Genomic DNA, 14,565 nt, shown 5'->3' with positions numbered 1-14,565 from the left:
GCAGCATGGAGGTGCTCTCTGCCAAGCCTAACAATGAGGTTTGATATGACTCCTAGACTCTACAAAATGGTGGGAGAGAACTGATTCCACCAACTTGTTCTCTGACATCCACATGCATGCTGTGGCATGTGCACACACACACACACACACACACACACACACACACACACACACACACACACACACACACACACACATACACACACAAACATACACACAGCCACACACAAACAAGCAATAAGAAATGTAAACAAACTTTCAATACAATATCTGAACAGTGTACACAATTATCTCTCCACCTGTGTATAAATGTGTGATATAAGAGAATATGTATGTAAGTACATGATTATGCACATAATGTTTAAGAAAAGAGGGTCTAGAAATCATATAAATTATCCCACTGTCTTTGCTATAACACACCCGATGCTAGTTACTTTATAGGGAGACGTTTTCAACACACAGTTTCAGAAGCTAATCCAAGATCTGCTGCTTCTGTTCGTTCAGCCTCTGAGTGGGTCACCTTGACACATTGTATCATGGCATACAGCCATGGTGGTGAGAACAATATAAGAGCAAGAGATCATGTGACGAAAGTATCACAGCTATACATAGATACTGAGTTCGATAAATGGTCTAAGATCATGAGAAATGCAAGGAGTTATGAGTGCAATCTCTCTGTAAAAATAGTGCTCTGTTGCAAAGACACTCAATCAGATTCAAGGTGAACACTTTCCAGAGGACACATTTACATAAGACCTCCAAGTACATGTGTAAGTGTGTGAGCTTTCTTCTATAAGTGAGCTGGCCTATTTATGTACCTGCTCCTTCTTGGTCCAAATTTGTGATTTAGTGTCAAGATCATGATTCTAAATATCCTAGACCTGGCCACAAGATCAGACACAACAGTAATGAACACATTAGAAAATAAAACGGAAACATCCATGTCCTGAACGTGCCAAGGCAGATAATGGGTAACAAACAACATTCCCTAACAATGTTCTGTCTATACATTTGCCTCCTTAACAAGCATACTCATTATTGGCGGTTTGAATGAAAATAGCCCCCATAGGCTCATCATCAGGAGTGGCACTATTAGGAGCTGTAGCCTGGTTGGAGTGGGTGTGGCCTTGTGGCAGGAAGTGTGTCACTGGATTGGGCTTTGAGGTTTCAGAGGCTCAAGCCAGACCCAGTGTCACTCTCTCTTCCGGCTGCCTTTGGTTCAGAATGTAGATCTCTCAGCTACTTCTCGGCACCATGTCTTCCTGCACACTGCTGTGCTTCCTGCCATGATGACAATGTTCTAAATCACTGAACTGGAGGCCACCTCTCAATTAAATGTTTTTCTTTATAAGAGTTGCTGCGGCCACAGTGTCCCTTCACAGCATTAGAACCATAACTAAGACGCTCATTTTTAAAAAACTTTTTCCTCGTCCTATGTATCTCAACTATTTGTCCCTCCACAACAAGTCTCTAGGGCAGTGGTTCTCAACCTGTGGCGTACCACCCCTTTGGGGGATAAACAGCCCTTTTGTAGGGATTGCATATCAGATATCCTGCATATTTCATAACAATAGCAGATGGCTGGGCTTCACTGCAACAGGGGAAACTGTAATAACTGGACGCAGCGTTAGGAAGTTTGAGAGGCATTGCTCCGGAGCCTCCGCTGCTTCATGCTTATGCTGTGACAAGAGCCTCTGTTGGTTGCTCTCCCGCCACCACCACTAGCCCCTTTAAGTCATCTGGCAATGCTTCTGGATTAGTCTACCAAGCATTATGACTTCCTGTTGCCTCAAAGAGAAAGTATGAATATGTAGTAAGCCCTTAACTTTGTGCCCTTCCTGGTTCACCTTGCACTGCTTTGACATGATATAGAATTTGTACGTAACACCTAGAGGGCAACTCATCTCTAAATTAATGAGGGGTGCATACTTTTCTCCTGTACATTTCTCCATCTCCAGGAGTGCTTTCCCTTGTGCACTGAACCTACAGCCCTTGTACTGTGAATTCTTTAAGGATGTCACCTTTCTGTAAATGAATGGGCTTTACATAGTCTGGAAAACAATATTCCAGTGGCTAGAAGAAAAATTCAGGAGGAATATTATATATTCTGCAACACATACTTAGATGGGAAGATCCAATCAACAAAAATCTGCAATCTGTTGGGGGCCTCAGGGTTACAGGAACATCATTGACAGCCCAAACATCTCTGTTAGGAGTCTATGATTCACTCCTTTCTGACTAAAAATTTTGACTAAAAACATAGAGATGAAAAGTGGTTCAAAATTACTTATATAGAAATATGAATTGCCCATTTGAATTAGTGGGCACTGCAGCCTTCAAAGAAAAGTCTGTAGAGCTTTAAGAAGAGTGAGTTCCAAAGGGTCTTTAGACGTGTGAAGGGAACAAATATTCCACACTCAAATTTGTTGTGTGGGTAGACTTGGGAGCTTGCAGTTTAGAGTCATATATTTTATAGTTGCTTGGATTTAAGTGACCTGGTCCACTTCAGTATTCTGATTTCATAAAGGTAATTAAATCCTTTGCCCTCTCATCAGGCATTTTGACATCTTACCATCTCCTCCCCTAGCTATGCTGATCTAGACATGTCTGGGTGAGTCTGTGAAGATGTTTCCAGGATTACTGAGGAGCAAAAATCCTCCTGCAAAGAGGGCATCACCTACAGGCAATGGTGGTCCAGATATAAAGAGGTTTACAATGAACATTTCTGATTTTGCCTGGTCCTCTAGAGAACTCTGACTAATATATTGTCAATTTAAAAGTTTAAGGGTCAAGCCACTGACATTGGAAACAAATACTCATCACTGTTTCCCTTCACTATTATTATATGATGGGTTTCATCATATAAAATTATTATGCCAGAAGTACTCCGATAAACATTGCATCTTCCTTTTCTTCCCATCCCAAGAAACTAATGGTGCCCAACCTTATCACATCTACCTCACTTTTTTGGCTTTATCACCTCCATAACTTGATCTTGCTCTTAACTTCAGTTGTTCAATGAAGTCTTAAATAATAACATCTTGTGAGAGACAGTCTAAGCTCACAAAAATGGATAGATACTGACATTGTTAGAAATTTCTTCCAGGGTAAATGAACTCAGAGAAGCCTAGCCAAGCCTTACAATATAGAGGGGATAGTCTTGAAGATCAAGAACTAGTAAACAGAAATAACCAGGCAATGTCTGAATTGGGTACTTTCCTGGAAGACAGTTGGTCAACAAAAGGTTCATGTAGAAGGAACATTGACTAGAGTGTATGAACAGCCCATCTGTGGTTCCATGTAGAGGGAGCTTAAGGGGGAAGGCATAGAAAAGGCAGAATACAGAACAACAGATGCAAAGGAGGAACACATAAAAGGGTCAGACTCACTATCCCAAGATTTGGGCTTTAGCTTCTGTATAGATAACCATCTACTGCTCTAAGTAGGGAAGCTACATAGTAGGATTTGCAGGAGGTCATTGAGACCAAAGGAAAGGACAAACTTGAAGAGATAATGACAACAACCCCGAGAAGAATTAATGAATATCAAAACTTTGGACCACAGAGAAAGAAGGGATGCAGACAACTGGCACTGATTTACAGGCAGCACTACAAATTGTTGGAAACAGTTGTATGCAGGGGGATTTTGGGAAGGGTAGCTAGAGGAAGCCTCACTCCAGCTCATATGTCTGCCACTGGTGGAAAAAAGATCCCCAGTTCAGCCCTGGGCAAAGTGAGGCTGAGGAATCTGTGTGAGCCTTTGATGTGCTTGTATTCATCTTCCAAATGGCTTACTTTTAACGCTGGGGTGGGAGTGGGGTGGAAAAAATAAGGCAGAGGAGGGAGAAAAGAACCCACATAATCCCTCATTCATTTGTTCAGACTCCAACATTGAGGTTTTTAGAGCAAGAGGTTTGAAACTACCAAAATAAACATGTAATTGCAAGAGAAAGAAGAAGTTGCCTTTTCATAGTTTGAATATTTCCTCATGGCTTCCAAATGCAAACCTTTCTGAACAGTTCTGTTGAAGGTAGAAGAGGGAAGTTGATACTTTTTAACATGGGAAAAGCTTTATATAAATTGCATTTTAATTCTTAAAATACGCCTCCATAAATGGGTGTCATTATCTCAATTTTACAGATGTGATACCTCAAAGCACAGAGAAGTTCATAGACTTTCTCTTGCACCCAAGATGGAAATGGTAGCGGCTAAGTCTAAATCTACAGCTGCCCAGTTCCAAACGCCAGGCTTCTTCCATTACATGATGCTGGATGTCAATTACTCAGGGAATAGTGTGTCTGCAAAAGTGAAACTTGCAAAAATAGCTAATTATGGGGAAACTGAAGGGTTTCTTTGTCCTGGAAGATGTCCCGTGTTCTATAAAAAGCATTCCTGTATAGAAGTATTCCTGCCAGCGTTTGAGATTCAGTTTCACAAATAATCACACTTATCTTCTTCCATCCAAGAAACTCTTCTCATAGTTTGTTAAATGAAAATCAGTCAATCAAACATCAAATAGATCAGTGAGAAAATACAGAGAGCAGGAGCTTCCTTTTAAATCTACACATGGGGAGGCAATTCCTATGTCTTTCTTTAATTAGACAATTAGCACCAGTTCCAGCTCTCAGTGCCCTTCAACCAGGCTAGAAGTTCTCTGTCCTAATAGGACCAGAATGACTGCAGAGGCCAAAAGATTTCTCTTGGAAATGCTGTCTTAAGAAGTCAAAATGCCATTTAAATTAAGAACAAGTACTATCTAATGTGTAGATTACTACATTATCATTTTCTGATGTGAGTAATCTTATCCAGCGTAGTGGTACCTTTCCATCAGAAGTTTCAAAGCAGCCTACACATGACCTTGGGGAGATGTAAGTGAGGAGAGGGGGCAAAAGCCTACTTACAAAACAATTTACATTTGCTTAGGAGGGCTGACCACATTGTACAACATATGTCAAAATTTAAAAGAGAACAGAACTTCTTTGCTCTGTGCAATGTATACAGGTCTGGTCTTTGATGTTTCTATTTCTGCCCCTTCATTTGTACAAAATTGTCTGGTTAAAAAAATAATCTTTTATGTCTCACAACTGACCTGTCAAACATTATTTTAACTTAGAGAATTGCCAACCCCATGCAGCAAACCTGGAAAAGCCCCCTGTTAAAAACCATCTGTCCCTTTCTGTGTGTATTTAATATGTTTTAATTGAGGGAGAATGCCCCTGAACCCTCTTGTGTGCAGGCTTGAGCGAGTGTAGACACACAAATGGCAACTATCATCCATATTCTTCTATGTCCATTGCTTGTGGCTCACTGGGTTCAGATGGAAATAGACCCATCCTCTTTTTTTTAAAGATTTATTATTTATTTATTTATTATGTATACATATACACCTGCAGGCCAGAAGAGAGCATCAGATCACACGATAGATGGTTGGAAGCTACCATATGGGTGCTGGGAATTGAACTCAGGACCTCTGGAAGAGCAGGCAGTGCTCTTAACCTCTGAGCCATCTCTCCAAGCCTAAACTCATCCTCAGCACCATTTCTCTAATTATACATACTCACAGATTTAGAGCAATCTTCTAACTCCAGAATCAATGGACTCTCTTGAAAATGAATTGCATATTTCTTTTGGAAAACATCTCACTTGACCCAGTCAATATTACTAAACCACAGCCACCTACCTCCACATATTTTTCTATTGTGTGACAGATACTGACTTGATTCCCCCTATCCAGTTGTGCGATGTTCTAGAAAGGGCTATTTGAAGCACTTCCTGACAGCCTTGTTGAGGAAGAGGAGGAGGTCACAATATACAGAAATGCTGTATGACTTAGTGAGCTTGGAAGACCTAGACATCAGAGGGAAGGAAATAGGGGGATTGGCATAAAAGGAGTGTTGCTCATGATTAAACCCAGTGGAATGGTTGGGGAGGAAGTGATGCCTGCTCTCAGTCACTGTGGCAGAAGGTGGTTGGAGATGCTATAAATGGACTCTTACAACTGTTCAAAAGCCCTGGCATTATCATCAATGGTGCTTTTTCCATTTATATCCTGCAATTGTTATCCATTGTTTCTGAGAATACTAGAGGATTATCTTGTATTATTTGCTGTTGTGTAAGTTACTTTAATTGATAACGGGCTCTAGTCAGAGATTTTGAAGTCCATCTTTACCTCAGGGATGCTTAATAAGCCTCTGCGGGGATGATGATAAATGAAGACACTTAAAGAAAAAAGTCTTAAGAGTTAATTAAAATACACTAACAGTTGAGAAACTTTTCCCTTGGAATTGTCCTTAATTTTGAGGATTCAAGATAGAAAATCTGAAAAGAATTCTTAATTGTAGTCCCTGCATTCCAGTAATTTTCTCTAGGAGAAAAACAATGGCTGTGGTCTGACTTTCTAACTGTAGCAATTCATTTAAAAATATTTATTTACTTAATTTATCTGCATTTACTATGCATACAACATGTGTGTAGATGCCCACAGAGGTCAGAAGAGGGTATTGGGTCCTCTGAAACTGGAATTACAGGTGGCTGTGAGTCCATGTGTAGGTGCTGAGAATCTGGGAAACAACCTGCTTTTTCGTCAAGAATAAACTGAACAGTCTATCCAGTCACTATAGACATCCTAAGTACCCAAAGATAACACTTTCTTATGTATTTTATCATTACAATTTCAATAAAAACCAATGATCCTCCCAAAGAGAAACTGCAAATGAAGTCAAAGGGACTGTGCTACAATCAGAATTGGATGCCTCTTATTCTTCCATTATAGGGCAATGTATACCATTTCCAAATGCTGCATGCTACTTCCATTTGGAATTCTCACTTTGAATTTAAGTCTTTAATGTTAATACATTTATTAATTGAATGTTACCATGAGAAGGACAACAGTTGAGGGGGGAAAAGCTTATCTTACTAAGCTGCTGTCTCCCCAGTAATAGAAAAACTGTGCCAGCCTGGGAGAGTAGGAAAGACCCTGCTCCACCAGCCATGCCATTCTTTACTCTAATCAAAGAGAAAAGGCTAGTGAAGAACAAACGAGCTGCAGTCAACATGATCACATGGGATCAAACAGATGAAGAGGTTGCTGTGGCCCCAGGTTTGTCTTCAAGGGGCTGACAGGAACTTTGAGACTTTTGAGGAGAGGGAAACCAGGTGGCACAAGTCCCCAGACAGATTATCTCATGCAGCGGGTAGGGGTGTTGGTGAATTTCATCTTTATTGTGCTTCTGCAAGGTAGTTCAAGAGACACCATTATCACTGTTGTTGATGGAGGAGGGCTGTCTGGTTCCAGAAAAGTGATGGATTGTTCCTGCTCCAAGGTGAAGCGTCAGGTCCCGCATGGAGCAACCGTTCCCATGTGGTGGATGATCTCATCATGAGTGATCAGTTTTTGTAAGACTACAGTTGCTTGGAAGGAGTCTTGATCCCTTGTCATAAAGACACTCATCAGTCCTGTCCTCCCTAGAATCCAAGAACTCCAGAAGGCAGTGTGTAGGCAGGAAACAAAGAGGGAAAAGATACAGAGGAAAACTGGGTGACTTGGACCAATGGCTGAGTTCATACCCCTCAAATCACCCTTCTTTAAGACAAAGACATATAAAATTAAATTTTTTAGTTTTTCTTATTGTATGTTGAACAATCAAATAAATACATAATGACACCGAGGAAATAAAGAACTAACTTCAACCTGGACTTCCCATGTTGCTCTGGTTTTTGTTGGTTGTGTTTTTACACTACCACTCCAGGGCAGGTATCCAAAAGATGCTCCACTATAAAACAAGGATGTTTGCTCAACTATGATTATAGTGGTGTTATTCATAATAGCCAGAAACTAAAATCAGCCCCATGTCCCTCAATATAAGAATGGATAAAGAATCTGTGGTAAATATACACATGGGAATACTATTCAACTATCAAAAACAAGGGCATCATGAAATTTACAGGCAAACAGATGGAGCTGGAAAAGGTCATCTTGAGTGAATTAACCCAGATCCAGAACACACTTGGTATATACTCATTTATAATCAAATATGAGCCATATAATGTAGGATAAGCATATTATTGTTAACAGACCTAAAGAAACTAGGTAACAAGAAGGACCCTAGGGAGATGATTAATTCTCACTCAGAAAGGCGAATAATATAGACACTGGGAGTGTTAGAAGAAAGGCAACAGGATGGGAGCCTACCAAAGATGTCCTCTAAAAGACTCCACCTAGCAGAGGATTGAAGCAGAAGCCATGTCTCACAGCCAAACTTTGGGCAGAGCATAGAGAGTCCTATGGAAGAGTGGGGGTATAGAAGGACCTTAAGGAGACAAGAGCTCCACAAGAAGACTAACAGAATGAACAAATCTGAGCCCAGTGTGGCCAGTGGAGACTGATGCACCAACCAAGGACCATGCATGGAGAGGTCTTACGCATTCTACTCAGATGTAGGCGATAGGCAGCTCCATTTCAATATGATCCCTGATTAAGGGGAGCAGGGGCTGTCCCTGCCATGGACTCTGTTGCCTGCACTTTGGTCACTTACCTGTGGCGGGATGCCTTACCATGTCATAGACGAAGAAGATGCAGGCAGTCCTGATGAGACTTGATGGGCCGGGGTCAGTTGGTAGGGGAGAAGGGATCCCCCTTTTTGGAAGACTAGGGGAGGGAATAGCGGGGAGAAGGAAGGGAAGGTAGGACCTGGAGGAAAGAAGGGACTGGGCTAAGATTGGGACATAAAATTAATAATTTTTCAATAAAGAATTAACTTCAGAGGAAGCTACTTATATGTGTATGTTGTTGAATAGTCTATGGTTAATCACTGAGGTATTTATTGTTTTAGTTTGATAATTCACTCATTATAATATTTGAATATCAATCTCTTTATGTTAACATCATTACATCCATAATGAACTCTCACAGTCATGAGTCAGTACCCTAAATTTCCCTTACCTTAACCATTCTTTCTGGCTCATACTCAAATGTATTTACCATAATACATTCTGGGTAGACCAGATGGTTCAGAAGCTAGGAAGTCATGCTGTTTTTAGGGAGGATCCTACCTAGTTCAGTTCTCAGTACCAACATCAGGGGATCATAGACATCTGGAACAATAGCTCCAGAGGGACCACAGGCCTCTAGACCCTGAAGTCACCAGCATTCACATACAAATACCCACACATGGAGATAGACACATACACATAATTAGAAAAGCAAAAATAAATCTGTACTCTCTACTTACTAATATAGGCTTTGCTTTTTGCTTTTGTTTTGTTTGGAGAAAGAGATAAAGAACCTGAAGGAAGCGATGTGGGAAGGATCTGGGAGAAGTTGATGGAAGGCAAAACATGATCATGATCAAAACCTATTGTTTGAAAAAAATTTAAGTAAAAAATATTTTTAGAAGACCTGCTGCTTAAATAAGAATATATAATTATTTGAGAAGTTTGGTATCTGTAACATTTTTCAGTAAGTCTTCGTGAACGGGTGAATATACTTGTAATTTTTCAAATATCAGTTACACTTTTAACCTTTTATACCCCGAACTGCCTCTCTGCCAAAGAAGTCTTCACTTCCCATGTCCCTTTCTCCTCCCCTCCCCTCAAATGCCTGTCTTCAGAGCTTTAACAATAAGTGACTACACCTGAGGAATTAAAAAATGATTTATTTTTGCCCCTTTCCTATAAACATGTCCAATGAGTTGATTTTATGATTACTTAGCATTAGTTATTTTTGACATAGATGACTTAACCTACATCATCTTTGCAACTGTCTGTTGGATCTTTCCCCACAAGAAATTGCTTACAGGCTACCTCACTTGCTAGTACATTTCATTTTCCACTGCTCTTGCATAACCATTGGGATCCCACTTAAATGATTTTACTTTCAACATCTTCTTTCACACTCCTTTTTCTCTTCTAGGTAAGTTTCTTTGAAACATTGAAATACTTGTTTCCTTTATTTTCAAGTAAAAAAAATGGGACAATAGAATCCCTAGTAGGATCTCTCTGTAAAGGGGAGGGTGGCACCAAGCACTTTTGCTTGTGTTCGGTGACCAACTCTAAGTGACTATGTCCTGCCTCATCTCCAGCCTCAAGTTGCTTTTGCGCAACAAAGGAAACTCATTAAGAATGTAAAAAGCAGAAGTGAATTTTGATGAAAATAAGTGTAAGTTGGAATTTAAAGTTTTAAAGAAATATTCAAGAAAAATGAAAAGTAGTTTAAAAACAGGGGGGAAATGTCCACCATAGACTCAACAGCCTTGGAAAATGACAAAGAAGATGGACTGAGTGGTAGGCTGGTGACCTGCAAGTGCTTAATCAAGCCAGCAGAAAATGCACAGAGCTAGACATAAAACATGACAGTTAAGAGATGTGGGACTCTGTGCCAACCTCCCCCAGAGCCTGTGGCTTATGTGGCTGCCCTGCTGGTATTGTTTATATATAACACAATGGGTGAGTGCAACTCGGACCTAACTAAAACACAATTGTCTTTTATATCCTATTGTCCCTCTAAAATGAATCTGGTGACAGAGCCAGGAAATTTACTAGAATCACTAATTCAGTAAGGCTTCAGGATGAAACCAATATATATAAGTTCTTTTTATTTCTATATACTAGTGAAGACTCTCTGAAAAGTGAATCAAGGAAACAATGCCATAGTCAGGAAGAAAAAAAATGCTCAGAAATAAATGTAAAACAAAGATGTGACAGATATTTACATCAGAAAATGTGAGAAATGAATGGAGGAAGTTGAAGAAGACACAAATGGTAAGAATGGGGTCCTCTATTCACAGAGCAGAAGAGTTCATTTTGTTAGTATGATAGTACTGTCCAGACTGACCTAAAGATTCGACAGAGGTCTATGAAATCTCCTAAGGGCTAAGTATAGCAGTGCATGCCTTTCATCTCAGCACTTGATAGACAGAGGCGGATTTCTGTGAGCACCAGGCCATCCAGGAATATTGGGTAATCAGAAATGGAAAGAAAAAGGTGTTCTAGCCACCTTATCCTTTCCTGTATTCCTCAACATTTCTAGCTACCTAACTGGCTCTCAGTCATACCTAGAGACATCTTCTTCATATTTCAGCATGAGGAAGCCTAACGATTGAAACACCAATAAAAATAGAAAATTTATGCTCAATTATAAAGCCGCCATCAGGATATCCCTGAGTGCCTATTTATTTGTCTGAGTCATATTTCACATTGGGACCAGCCCTTGTCAGTAACAGCTGTAGACCCACGTTAGCAAAGTCAACTCATTTCCTGGAGATCGTACATGAATGACACTGGCCAGGAGGGACTGCAGCATAATAGAGAAAATGGGCCACCCAAGTAGCAGATGCTTCAGTGAGGACAGTGGCATCCGATATACCAAGGTTTCTTGAAATTTTGAACATTTACGTTTTTATATGAAGTCTCCGTAATTGTTGACGCAGTCTTAAAATTTTTTTTAAAAAGTTTGTTCAGAGTTTATACTAAAGCATGCATAGGATGGATTCACAGGGAAGAGCACACAGCAGAGTTCTCGCAGCCGTGCTCAGCTGTCACTCACAGATAATGTTTGCTGACAAAGGCTGAGATAAAGGAAAGAAAGCTGAACATCAGAAATTACTGCTCTGCCTAAAACATTTGCATACGAGTATTATGAACAGGACAACCAATGTGGCTATGGAAGAGTGTGAGTGCTGGGTGAAGTGTTCTTTTGCTTTGTGGAATAGATGGGAGCTATTTCTCACCTTCCTCGTGTATTTACAAGCAGCCAGAGAGGGCAAGGTTTCCTTTCATCACATTGATCCTAGGCTAAGCATGTTTCTCTTTCTGCTTTTCTTCACTTCTCAAGTGCTGGTACTCCTGCAAATGTCAAAGGTCACTGTCTACAAGGGGATTACTCTCCACTGGGCTGATGCATTTGCAACCTAATTTCAGAACATTCTCTTCAGATGCCTTGAACCAACAGAGATTAAGCTGCTGAATCTTAGATACCATACAAAGAAGGTCAGTAGAATATTACATTATGCAGAGAGATGCACCCCCACAGGTGACCAAACACAGTGGAAAGAATGTTTTAAACAGTGATGGCTGAATAATGGAGGCAGGACATTCATTTATTTCTCAGCCTACTTTTGCTTACATTTGCAATTTTAATGACAACATGTTGACATGTTGAAAATTCAGAGGTGACATGGCTATAATCAATATCATAATAATCAATATAAACAGATGAGATTATTCACCATGACTAATTTTTATTAATAATATCATTATATATGATAGCCACTTGTTACTACACCCTGAAGAATATCCTGATACCACTCATAAGATAGCTGAACTTGAAACTGGAAAGCTTCGTATGTCTGGTTGGTAATACAGACAAAATGTTACCAGTTCTGAACTCACCTTTTTATTACAAGAACAAATTAAATCAAACCATTTGACAGAACTTTTTAAAAACAAATCCTAATTTCAAAGAGGTCAGTGCAATGTTTCAAAGTAAGCCAGAACTGAGAACGACAATTTTCTTCATCTTAATTTCGAGGGAGATTTGTTACAATTTTGACAAGAAAATTGCGTTGAACACCCCAAACAAATGTTTATAAGACTACCCATTTTCCATCAGTGAAGTTTGGTAGGCTTAGAGTAAGTTGAGTTTTGTTGAATTTGTTAACTGTGTTGAGTCAAGAAGGGTTTAATGATTTTACATGGCAACACATGTGTTAACTAATATGGGGAATTATCTTGATAATTTCATCAATTAAAAAATCTTAAAAAGAATAGTTTAATAAGTTTTGTGTACTATCCGCCTAACTTATCATTGATTTAACACAGCATAATGTCTGATCAAAAATGAAAGCTTAAAATAATAAAAAGTAAATATATACTAACCAAGGCAGAATACAAATGGTGTAGTGATACAGTGATTCCAGCTAAATTAATGACAAAGTGTGTCTCAGAGCTGCTGACATACGTTGAAAACTGCTGTATGCATTGTATCTGTCCTCATACATACAACCAGAGACATATAAATACATATATAAGGATTCATTTTCAATCTTTATGGTAAGTAGTCAAGAATTATTGAAGAATAATTAACCAGAGTATGCAACCCAATTGTTTTCATCTCTAAATTGCAATTTAAAACAACCCATGTAACTTGATGATGTTCAAGGAAACTCCACATTTCTCAATGACACGCGACTACACAGTGAGCTCAGATCTGAATCTCCTTTCTAGAGGTCTTTTCTCAATGACTTGGGAGAGAGATAAAACAACAAGAAGAGCAGTCCATCTGCAAAGCAAAACTGATTGGTTCCAACACCTCATTATTGCAGCGTCTTCAAACTGTGGGTATTGAAGGGAAAGATATTTTTACTAGAGTCAGAAAATGGAAAGGAGGAAACTGTAGCCAAAGTGTTGTCACATTAAAAACAGAACCAAGCCCTCATGATTCCCCCCCCCCCATTTTTTTCCTTCAAGTGCATCAAAGATGCCTTGCTTACTTTAAGTCCAAGCTGCCTGTGATCTGCCTCGTTTAAAAGCCAGAACATTTAGGTTGGGCCCAGAAACACATTTTTTCATTAGCTGCAGATTTAGAAACTGGAAAATACCATGTCAGCTGTGAGTGGAGATGTTCAAGAAAGTGCGATAAGTGGAGATGGTCAAGAAAGTGCGGTTAACAGCGTTCTGGGAAGGAACAGCAAAAACTTGCAAAAGTCAAAGTCTCTGTCCAGAAAGATGGCTTTTCACAGCAAAGCACCACACAGAGCCAGGATCTTTCCAATGCATTCGTTGTTCTCAGAATTGCTCTTCTTCCTGACATCTAAGGCATCTTGTCAGTAAATAAGAGTTATCTGCTAGAGTCTGCTTGATGCTTTAAGTGAAAATGACTTGTGTATGAACTGTGGGCAGTAGCTGATATCTTATAGATCCACATTCAAAAGTTGCACAAATAAGACAAATATGGTGAATCTGATCAAAAGCGACAATAACAGTCTATGAACTTTATGGCATTACTCTCCAAAGACTTCAAAGCATCTGATAAATTGTGTCATGAGCCAGTCCATCAACAGATAGGGAAAATACCATTCTCCTTACCACATGGGCATAATGTCTGAAAAGATAAAAGGAGTGGCCCTCACTCAGGCTTTTTAGTAAAAGGGGGGAAAAAAGCATCTTATAAATCTAGCAGGATGCTTCCAACCAGAGCTGTGGGGCTAACTTAAGAAAAAAAAAAAGACTTTTTTAATACAGTTACCATGATAATTTTCACACACTGAACGACCAGTACCCTCATACATTCCATCTCTAGTCAGACCTTCCAGACTGCCTGGAAAAATCTGGTCTGGTGTTTTGTTATCTTAATACAAATCTTTAGTGGATCTGCATAGTCCTGATTAATGGGAAAATCCACTCACTGGCATTCTTCAATTTGTGTGACTCCTCATGCATTTATTTATTCTTTCACCAATTATATATCCCTACTACAATTTACACTCTCATGCCACCAAAATGCTTAATATGCCTTATAAAGAAAGACGATTTCAACATTCTCATATCTTCTCCTATTCATCATTATCAA

This window comes from Acomys minous, assembly GCF_964271855.1.
Source record: "Acomys minous genome assembly, chromosome: 14".
In the NCBI taxonomy this organism is placed as follows: Eukaryota; Metazoa; Chordata; class Mammalia; order Rodentia; family Muridae; genus Acomys; species Acomys minous.
Note: the sequence above shows the minus strand (reverse complement) of the source record.